Raw genomic sequence first — 11951 nt, 5'->3', positions numbered from 1 at the left:
AATATCTAATCAAAATCTACCCCCCTTCATCTTAGGGCCATTCCCCCTTGTCCTACCACTACAAGCCCTTGTAAAAAGTCCCTCTCCAGCCTTCTTGCAAGCTCCCTTTAGGTACCACAAGGCTGCATCGTAAGATTCTCCTAGAAATTTCCCTCTGCCTCTGACTGACAGAGACTCATCTACATAGCAAGATCTCATATAACTATGTTTTTATTCCTTTCACAAGGTAAAACAGGACAGTTACTAGTGTAGTCTGAAGAATTATAAATAATATAATAATAGCTTGAGGCAGTTCCCGATTTATTAGAGAATAAAAATAATTTTCAGGCTAATTTCTGAGGCAAAAAGCCTCAGAGTTTATTAGAGAAGGATAGGATTAGTACTGGTAAATTATCAAGAAGCAACCTCAAGCTATTACTAGGATGAAATTTTAATTAAATAATCAATTTCAAAGACATTAAGAAGACTTGCAAAAATGAGTCATCAGATTAGAAGGGAAAAGCTTAACACTTAGTTAAAAATCTAAGCCTATTTTTTGGCTTATTTTCTGTTGTGTATTTTCTGAGTGTATTTTCCTTTGCTTTCATTCTCTTTATTCCATTCTCATTTCTCCACTCCTCAACTTCAGCCAAGCCCTTGCTGCCTCAGGAAAATGCAATATATTTGGAATGGGTTATTCACAGAAAGTACTTTGTTCTAAACCTTCTCCTAAAGCTGTCTGCTTTCACCAGTATTCATGCAAAGAATCAGGGCAATAAGGTTTTCTAGTTCCTTCATAACACCATTTTTAGATATGTAAAATGAAAATTATATGAATATTCCTTCATTATTTATCAGCTGAGCTGGGACAGAAAGGCTAGATGATTTCCAAATAAGACAAAATACTGCCAACAAAGGAACACATCCACAAAGCACTGGTCACCTGTAGATCTCACAGTGCTGTAAAAAGAAAAATGAATATTATTAGTCTCAAACACCAGGCCAAAGCTGGAAGAACAAAGTGGGAACGGGGCTTTTTAAAAGTCATGCTGAACACTAGTGACAGCATCAGGAACAGGGTACTTGACTAAATCATCAGGCTAATTCTTCAGGTCCCATAACAAATGGCTTCTCCTGGCAAAAGTGCTACTTGCTTGGTAGAAAGGCTTAATAAAGGCCAATATTAATTTTATCTTCTCAAAAGAATGTAAAAAAATTGAAGAATGTGGCACCAAACATACATGTGTTACTTATTATTACATATTTCTCTCTTTCCCAAATATTTTGAGTATTCTAGATGAAAGGAGATGAAAGATCAGGAAATACCTTAACACTGGAAGCACAGGTTACAGCCAAGTAATGAGAAATTTCAGTGTCTCATAGGTATGAGATACTATGTACTGAGTACATGCATTACACAAAGGTGGCATTACAGTGAAACATCACCCTTTCTTTAATCCTCTCTCACTCAGCTCTCCCTCCAAATCCAAATATTGCTTCAGGAAAAGCTGGTATTGGTGTGCAACAGTATCTGTACAACCTTCTTGTTTTGACTGTCCTGGACAATTCAGTTAAATATTACTGATGATGCACTTAAACAGAAATAAATACAGTTTATTTCTGGAATAAGTTATACTTATGTTTTGAATGTTTATTTGCCTTTTTGCCCATTTTCAATTTTTAATCATGTGCAATGACACACTATTTTGAAAGGTTCTGCTAAACTAAATTTATTCCCTTCTCTGCATTCCATTAAATGAAAAATACTAAGAGATTTCTTGAAACTTTTTTTGAAAAAATTAGTATGTTTTGCCTGTGAAATTATATTAACTAAGGTGCCCAAAGATTTTTAATGCCCCAATGTTGTTTGAACTCCTAAATAGCTCCTGTAATTTATATCATGGATACTTTTGCTTATTTGGATAAAAAGTTATAAACTAGTTATGCTTTTTAAAATTATTATAAATTAATAGGAAAAAGGTAATATAAATAATGTTATAAATTATGAGGCAAAAAATATAATAAATTAATGGAGTATTAGCAAAACATTACATAAAATGCTCTAGGTATGGCATAATTTTGTAATTAATACTGCTGGCATTCCACTTCACCAGGGCTATTTAATGCAATATATCTATGTTAAGTGCTAAATAGATTGCTGAGATTTGTACAGACTATAGTTTGAGACATTAATTGATTGCCAGAAGAAATGAATTAATGAATAAAAATGTTATTGCAGTCACCCTAGGAATGGTGTTGGAGCACTTGCTCTCGATCACAGCTGCCTTTCAGTTTGCATTGGTTTCTAGTTCCATTCTGTACCTTCCTGGCCTAAGTCAGTTATGCAGCCATTGGTGGTGCTGGCTCCATTTTGCCTGAGGGCACCCACAGGAACTGTTCTGGAAGTGGATATAAGAGCACCTAGATCCTAGCTGCCTTTTTGGAAGGGTCTCAGGCCTTTCTCCTCTTCCACCCTTGGACCAGCAAAGAACTGGCATGTCCTGGGAGCTCTGGAGTTGCTGAATTTGTGTGGGTTGCTTGGTGCTGCTGAAGTCTGGCTGCTGCCCTGCACACCACTCACCCTGGGCACATGCAGTAGCTCAGCCTTGCACACATGCATTGCATTTGGTGCTCCCAGTGTACACAACTGTTTTCTTGCTCCTCTGCTGAACAGCAGTGAGCCCAATGCTTCCAACAGGTAACCAAGTTATTGTCTGTATAAAAGTCCATTGCCTCATGAGCGTGCCATTTACACTGGTATTTATTGTTATAAAGCCACAGCTGCTCTACACATGTGCAGTGGATTTATCATATGGGACAAGATAACCTGCAGTATGCAGTTCTCTCCTCTGTCAGACTGGGAAGTTACAAAATGTGCCACAGCTCCAGACTGAGCTTCATCTGAACTCAGTAACAAAACCTGCAGAGATTGTATACCCATCAAAATTATTTAAACACATTTAAAACAAAAGAAAGTAAACTGAAGCACTTGGCTAACATTAAGGTGAATAAAGGGCTTTAAGGGATGCAAAAATTAAATGCATCTCTGCATCTATATAAAAAGTCTATGGGAATAAGTATCCATGTGTGCATAAAGCTACTCTATAGTTACATCTTAAAAACAAATTCATTTAAGAGCTCTATGAGGAAATCAACTTTGGTTACCCCACATACAACCAATGAATGTCTGCTTATGGTATGGAAAAGAGAGCAACGTCCTAAGGATGTCTGAAAACACAGTACCCAACAACCAAGCCATTCATAAGCTATGCTAGGAAAGAGAAACGTACTGGAAAATGCAGTAAAGCCTCATTTCATACAAACTGCTTCTTGTGCAATACTCCTGTTCTTGAGCAATAGTTCTGACAGTAACAAGCAATCCACAGTATCCATTTAGCAATTTGAGCAAAGAAGACATAAAAGGAAATGGAAGTAGTCACATAAAATCATGTTTTTTCCAAAGTCTTTCAACTGCAAACTTCTAAGGTGATTTTCCCAGTTTTAAACCATGCTTTTTCTTCACTCTCCATGGCACAAGCCTTGGCTGAACCCAGCTAACTCAGGATTCCTTAGTGTGTGCACTCAATAACTTGCCCAACCATTGTTACTTTCACAAAGGGAACACCAGCTAGATAGCAGCAGTACTTCCTGCTATTTTTGCTGTTCTTTCACTCTTCTGACAGTTCATGTCTCAACCTTATCCTACTCCCTTTAATCTGCTTCCTTAGATCCTCACCACCCCATACTCTGTCAGACTTTCTGAATTTCATTGTGCAATTTCTTGTCCGTAATGTATTTATCTGATTTCCTATCTTGTAAGTCTTGTTCACACATTAAATGCCATCTGAGAATTCAGGCACGCTCAGAACTTTGCTCTTACTGGCAGGTTAATACCTATTCAGAAATTTTAAAATATCAAACAATACTTCGGTTTTAAGATACTTGGAGTTCAGTGTCATTCTTCATCCTGCACTTGAAACTGGATTTGTCAGTCAGCAAAGTCTTAGAGTACAACCTCTTACTTTACATATTGGACTCATAGGATTTAGTTTTGTGGCTAAACACCTGGATGCCATGTTGTAGTCCAGTGCTGAGATTACCCTCCATGCCTGTACACCACTCTCAGTTTACATTGCTGAATGCCCCTTTTCCACCAAAGAAAATGAAAGCTATTGAGTTTTTCTTGAAAATCTGCTCTTTAACTCCAGCAGTCCCTCCCTTTTGCTTCTCACTGAATCAATCTTAGCTATTAGAAAACTTAGAAAATCTTAAGTGAGGAGTAACTGTGCAGTAAGCAGGAGGCAGTAAGCATGGGAGTTGGCACAGGGTAGGGAGATAGGAATGCCAACTGCAGGAAGAATATATGTCATAAAGCCTGTGAATTATAGGAGAAGGGCATGAACCAGAAAAGCAAGAAAAAGGCAAGTTCTTCAGTCACCTCAAATAGTTGCTGCAGTTCTAGAGGAAGTGATTCTGGGACAACCCTTTCCTCACATGATCAGCACATGCAATTTGCAGCATTCCCTGAGGACCTCAGGGCCCCTCATTTCTTTCTCATTTAAGGGAACTGCACTATTTACATGTCATCCTCTCAACAGCCCAGATGGTATAATTGTAGTATCTGGTGATAAAAGAATTCTTCTGGTAATATCTTTTTTTTGTCCCACTTTAGGGAAAAAAAGGTATTGGTTAGATTACCATTATTCTTGTGCAATTGCATCTAAAGCTAAGCTTTAACTGCTCTACATAGAAAACAGAAACATCAGGCACCTCCAGAAGAAAGCTCTGAGATTTTAGATTATGAAGACAGCTTGTTTTAGCAGCATCTAGATAAGCATGTGCCAGTGACAGGGTACCCTCTGTGCTCTGCACACAAATTGTTGTAAGCAACTGTCTTTGCCTGAAAAACACACTTTTGACAACTGAATAAATCAGACAGCCAGATCATAATAGATATGGAATATTACTCCTGTTTTACACATGGGGGACTAAGGCAATTGCCTGAGGCCAGCAAGTTACTGTAACACAACTGGGAACTGAATCTTGTATCTTGAGTCCCATACAAATGCAAAAAAAATATTACCGTTCCTCTAAGAATCTCACCAAAAGATATTACGTAGCTATTTTTCTGCCTCTGTGGTGCAATAAAATATGCACCTGTAAAGATGGAGAGAGGGGGGGGAAAAGGCTTATGGGAAACATTTATGAATAGCATAGTATCTCTATAATGTCATAATTTGGGGTTAATAATAAAAAAAACCCCCAACTTTTCAGAACTAGACTCAAAATTTTCCACATATCTTACACTAATATGTGTCTGGTAGCCTTAGATTCACATTACATACTGAGATTATTGACACTAAATGTTCAATTCATGTCTTTTCTCATTTAAAATGCTTTTCAGCTGTTGCTGTCATGCTTTTATGTACACAGCATGTGAAGCATTCTTTTCACCCATATGCTGGCTTCTCTAGTATTTTAATAGATTTTGGAAAACCTGTTTAGGGCCTAAACCAAAGCTCAAAAATCACAAATATGCCCTAATATTCTAATGTTCTCTACATGCTACAGGTTAAAATTTTATGAAATCTCAACTAAAGAAAATATTGAGTGCATAGGGTTGAGCACACAAATTCTGTATCATATGATAGTCTTATCTTGTAGGTTTCAAGCACTGGCAGAAAAAAAAGGAACAAAATCCCCTATATTTTGCATTCTCTGCTTGTTCACTTTCTTGTCATAGGTTTCTTAACTGAAGGATGAATATTGGCTGAGGAAAAAACTTTCAAAATCCTGCTAAGTATAAAAAATTTGCAAGCTAGACCTAAGGGGTTTTCTATGTATTTCAATCAATCTTAAATATTTAAATTTTTATATATTTTTCATCAATACAGACTTGGCACAGGAATGTACTTAAGATTCCAAATTACAAAAAGAGATCTAAGTACCTGTGAACATAGAGTCGTATCATTTGGCAAATATGTAGAGGACAATATAAATATAATTGAAAAGAGCACATTTTTTTCAGTATCATGAGGTGTTTACGTGTTTCCTGGACAGATTTGGTTGTACAACATTTGGTAGCATATTACCATGGAGAAAGTTTGTTTAAGCATTACATTTTCAGACAGATAAAAGTATGAATTGATCTGCATATAATTATCAACAACCCCTTTTTATCCCCCCATACTCCTCTGTATTACACATATTCAAGGTGCATTATGGGATGTTCAATCCCTCTTTCCTTCCTGATACAAATAAAAGAAACAATATAGGTCCCTATAATGAACAAAAAAGTATTTAAACTCAGGAGAACACACTTGCTAAATAAAAAGTTGTTAAAACTGATAGCCTGATCATTAGGTTTTGTAGATTTGTCAAAAAGCCTTTGGATGAATAAGAAATATGGTTGAAAACATTTCACTTTAAGAAAGAATTTGCTACTTCGCAACACATGAATGGTCTCCCATTGCTTGTTTAATGCTGTGTTCCAATGAAGACCTAACATATTTCTACTCCCACTGAATTAATTCAATCCAGTTTCTCACCTCAGATGTAGCTGAAGATAGTTTAAGCCATGTTTTATTTTACACCAAAATCTCCTAGGAGTGATTCCACAGTCACTTACCTAGCTTTACCATAAGTGGTAACTAGCAGTGATCAGTCCAGAAAGTTCTGACATAATGATTAAAGAATTTATTTACTCTTTTCATGAATTAGGATTAGTCACAGGCCAATTTGCAGAACTGCATGAATTCTGGAAAAATACTTTATGAGATTTATCATGAAATAAAGTTGCAGGTGAATTTCAATATATAAACATTAATGGGTATATAAGGGAAAAGAGTCATTAACTAGTGCAAAGTTCCCCACTGCTAAACTGAAATTTGTGGGGTTATAAAGCAAATTATATATTTATTTAATTAAAATCTTCTGTACTGGATCCCCTGGAAGCCCTCTGATTAATGCTCTGGTTCTCTCCTTCTTTACATCTATAATCTATATTCAAAGGCCCCTAACACCACAGAGTCTCTCTTCTAAGCTCCACAACTTGCTGCAATCAAACTGATCATCTGTAGCACCAGGCTGAAGAAGCTACACAGAGGTAGCCTGAACCTTTCTGCAACACGTGGGGTCTATCTCCAGACTTTGGGGTTTAGTTTTCATGACAGATAAGCAGCAACATCACAATCCTTTAAAATCTTTAAGAATAAATGGCATTAGTTTAGCACAGCATGAGTGCTAAACTCATGCCTATGACGGTCCAGAGTTTAAAGCCAGCAACCTTCAACCTTACAGAAAGAAGAAAACGAAAATATTAATTAGTTGCCACTAAATCAGTTTCTTGCGTTCCAATATGAATATCCTTAATTTCAGAAACAGATGAAGACATTTCTGATTTTCACACGTAAGTCAAAACAATGTCTTGCAAAATACCTAAAGCATTACATGAAAGAGAACTCACATTTATTTTCAAAAATACTTTTGATTGCTGAGAAACAGTTGTTTAGAGAGTTTTTGAGGCAAAAGTTGCACCTGGACTACCCTGCTTATGAAGTCTGATCAATGCTATTGTGACTTTGTACCTATTATACTCTCAATTTCTACACTATCCTGTAGCAGTACATTTGATAATTTTACTATATTGAGTGAAAAAACCCCAATTTCCTAATCTTTGTCGAAATACATTATCTGAAAATTTAATTAGATGACCTTTCTTTGGCATAAGGAATAGAAAATTATTATTGTTCACTATTAATTTTCCTTATGCCCTTCAATGATTTTAGTCCGCCAGCGCCTTCTAAAGAACAATTTTTCTTGAAGGTGAGCATTCTTAATTTACATTTTCCTTGGTTCAACTCTCTCTCACTATGATTTCTATAATCTTTCCATGTCTCTTTTCAGTTCTTTTTTTAAAAAGGGGATAAGTAACCAGTACTCCAGATGCAAGCATGATGCACATTTCTACAATGGTATAGTGATATTTTCTTTCTTTCCTAGTAATATATTTGTTCTTTACTATCTTTGAGATTAATTTTTTTTAATAGTACTAACCAAATGGATAGCCAAATCTATTTGAAGCAGTAGGAGACCACTATAACATAGTACAGCTTTGTGCATGTACAGTATGTACTGATAAAGATTGGTCAACATTGTTTTCCAGCTCTTTTATCACCCAATTTGTTACTCTACTCTGTAATTACTATTACACAATTAGGGTTTTAATTTTGATTATCTTCAGAAATTGTTTAGCACTAGCACATATATTTTTAAATGACCTTCTGAACAGCACAAGTACCACAACAGGCTTCTTTGTTACTTAACAAATACCTGCCTGTTTTTATGAAAGTTTAGTATTTCTATTATCTGTTTCTTAACTTTTAATGCAAGTAATCTATTGAAAGTTCTTCCCTCTACTTATGTACCAATTTAGTATCTTTTGAAGGCCAAGTACCTCGCTGGAAGCTTTATTATCCTTGACCACACTTCTAATTATACTTTCAAAAATGTAATGGATTTGTGGTGCATGAGTTTGCTTTGGAAAAGCTACACTGATACTGCTCAATACATCTATCTTAAATGTCTATTCTTCCTATTTTTTAAAATCAAGGATGAATTTCAGACTTGTTTACAGTTCCAAGCAGCTCTCCTAGAAGTATTCTTAATATTGATACCACATTTGTCCCCTTTCCTTTATGTGCCTACCCTTAACTTAAACAACAAAGTATTCACATTGTTAAGAATTTCATACTTGAGTTCCTTGAAAACCCTCGAATGAGTAAAATTTAGAGTGGGTGATTTATTGCTGTTTTATTGATCCAGTCAAAAGATCACTTTTATGACACTTCAACATAGGATATTTCTTGATTAATTAATTTCTTGATTAGGATATTTCTTGAGCAATGGATACTGGATCCAGCATGAAAAATTCTAACTTCTTCTGTAATAAACATAGATACAAAACACTTTCAACTTCTCTACTACTGCTTTATCGAACATCCAAGGGATCTTTTGCTGCTCTGCTATCTGCCAGCACTACTAGCACACTAGCAGCTTTCTGTCTGCTTGTGACATGTTTTAGAAATATGCATTAATGAAGACTTTAGTATACAGGTCTTAGAAATTGTTGTTTGGGTATTTTTTCCTTACTATTGTATTATGTCTTGCCTCCTATTTAGTTCTGGGGGATGGACGGGGGAAGCTGAATTATTATTTTATTATTTTAGGTCTAGGAAGTTGTTCCTTCAAGTTTGGTAGGGGATTTTTTTTTAGCTTTAGAATTAATGCCAGAACTTTAGTTATTTTCTGGTTTGATCCTTTGGACAGAATCTGCATTTTAAAGATATCTTTTATTTCTAGCACTTTTCTTTATTCTGTTTTTTAACTACATGAGCTTCTTCCAGGCATCTTAAAATTTAAATCTTTTGATTGATGTAATAATCTGAATATGGTTATACTGCCTGCATAAAGCCTCCAGACATTTTGTAATTTTGACATCTCTTAACTGCTTTCCTCTGTTCTATACAGCTTACCTTTTTCAATGTCATGTTACTGCAATGGAGTTTTAAAATTTTGCTTTGTACTGGTTCCCCAATGTTTTCATAAAAAAAAAAAAAAAAAGTACAAATATGTGCAAAAAATTCCAAGTGAAGTGGTAGATCAGGAAGTTGGTCAGCCAAAGGTTGGACATAAAGAGCAAAGCATACGTACTTTTGGTATGCTACGAGTACTACCAATATGATTTACCATTTGTGTTTTCAGAATGTATTTTATTTTTTGAAACTAGGTTCTTCACTCACCTGGAATAAAATTTGTGTACTCACCAAGAATCATATATATGAGACAAAATAAGGACAGCAGAGCTTCTCACAAAGTAAATGGCTGGATACTTCTTTCTCCCCTGAAAAATCTACTGTTTCTCATTGATTAACATTGCTTTCTGAGGTTAATGGCTTCTTTAAAAGCCCTTTTTAGTTCTTCTTTAGTTTCCCCTTTAAAAATAAGTATTCACCATTATTACTTTGATTAGTAGTAATAGTATTATGAAATATTGTATTATTGAAATACATATAGCATATTTAAAATCATACTTATCAAACTTTAACTAGCTATCTGATCTTCATGAGCAGTCAATCTTAGCACTATGATAAAAGTATTTTCTACCATAGTGTATTAGAATTTTTCAAGAAACTTCCATTAAAATCACAACAAACCAACGGCCTATTTTTCTACTAGTATTCTAAAAATCAACTCAAGTTATGGCTGTTTCTTATTTGTTGAATCACACTGCAGTTGAGAAATTAAGTCTTGAGAGATTGTGCTGTGTTTCCATAGCAATGACATCAAGTTATAAAACCAACTCTGAAGACAAGGTCCTGCTGTCAGATACATAGTGCTCATTTCCATGTATTAAAAAACAAACAAAACACACCCCCTCCTCAAAAAACAACAAACCGCTTGTCATTGTGTTGGTTCTATGGAGAGAAGAATACACCTCTGAGGTTTTAAAAAACATCTATTCTAACTAAATAAAAATGTTTAAATACTCTAAGTAGATACCAAATTTTTAAAAAAAGGTTGTTTCCTAAATGTGGTACATCAACTCTGAATGCAATAGCAGGCATCAACATTATCTAATAAAACATTTATTTTTCTCCAATATGGATTTTAGTCGGCTAGTATATACTTTTGCTGTATTATAATCTATGTTGAAAACAGTTTCATTTAACCATTTCTACAACCCTCTAGTTTTGAAAAGTTGAGAAGATTTTTACCCGTATTTTAAGATAAAAGGCTGTAGGAAATGAACTTGAATACTCTGATTACTTCTGACTATCCACACAACTGCTAGGATAGAGAAGTGAGCCACTCTGGATCACACCATGAACACTGACAAGCACAGATCTGGGAACTGATTAAAACTGCTCTAGATTTTTTTCTATCCATACAAGGGCAGCTGCATTTTTCACAAAGAAATTAGAAAAAAATTGTGTGTGTGTTCATTTGCACACACATATTCTAAGATCTAAATTAATTTAACAAAACTCGCTCATTTTTGAATGTGCTAAGCCAGCTTTGAATAATACCAATAATGGAATATACAAAAGAGAATTCTCATCATTCGCCATAAGATCATCACACTGTATACACCTGTTACTTCTTTTTTGACTCCAGCTTAACAGACTGTAGCTTTCTATTTGAAAAATACTGAAACATTATGATAGCTACAAGATAACTTTACTCTGAATCTATCACTAAATTGGGTCAGTGAATTAATTTTTCAGATTTTTATTGCAGGGATCTTCTGAATATTCCATTAGTTTCACAGCTCACACATTTTATGTTGTTTAAAAATGTAACTAAACTGAAGTTTAAAAATGAAAGATATATGTGCTTTTTGTTGTGTCACTGTTTCCTCTATCTACGCTGCCCAGCTAAAGAAAACAAACATAAATGTACTAGTCATTCTTATTTATTGTTCACATAAAGAATGTTTAGAATATACATCCCATTTACTGTACGGAAAATGATCAGATTAGATGAACAGGTAATAAATACTTTTTCATTGTTATCTCCTTCTTCTTTCTCCTAAATTCACATAAAGTGACATGAAACACCTTGGAAGATATTTTATCTACTAAAATGCCAAAGTTTCTCAGAAGTCTCCTAGTAAAGTGTCCATTACAGGTGCCATAAGTTAGCAAGCATAGTCCCGGAAGGGATGTCCTTGCTAAGGGGTGCTTACAGTTTCCTCTGGGACCTGATAGAACCTATCAGCTGGCCAGTTTGAATATGGACAATTCTTTGAGCCACTTAAAGTTGTGACCGCCTCTGTGATCCACACTTAAGAACAGACAAACTCCCCCTCCAAGCTCTCTCTCGTTTCCGGCGCTGGCACAGGTGGCTGCGGGCCCCGTGTGGGGGCCAGCGGGCCCGGCCAAGCCCTGCTTGGGCCAGGCCGGGCCAGGCCA

This window comes from Corvus moneduloides, chromosome 3 (assembly GCF_009650955.1).
Source record: "Corvus moneduloides isolate bCorMon1 chromosome 3, bCorMon1.pri, whole genome shotgun sequence".
NCBI classification, from domain to species: Eukaryota; Metazoa; Chordata; class Aves; order Passeriformes; family Corvidae; genus Corvus; species Corvus moneduloides.
Note: the sequence above shows the minus strand (reverse complement) of the source record.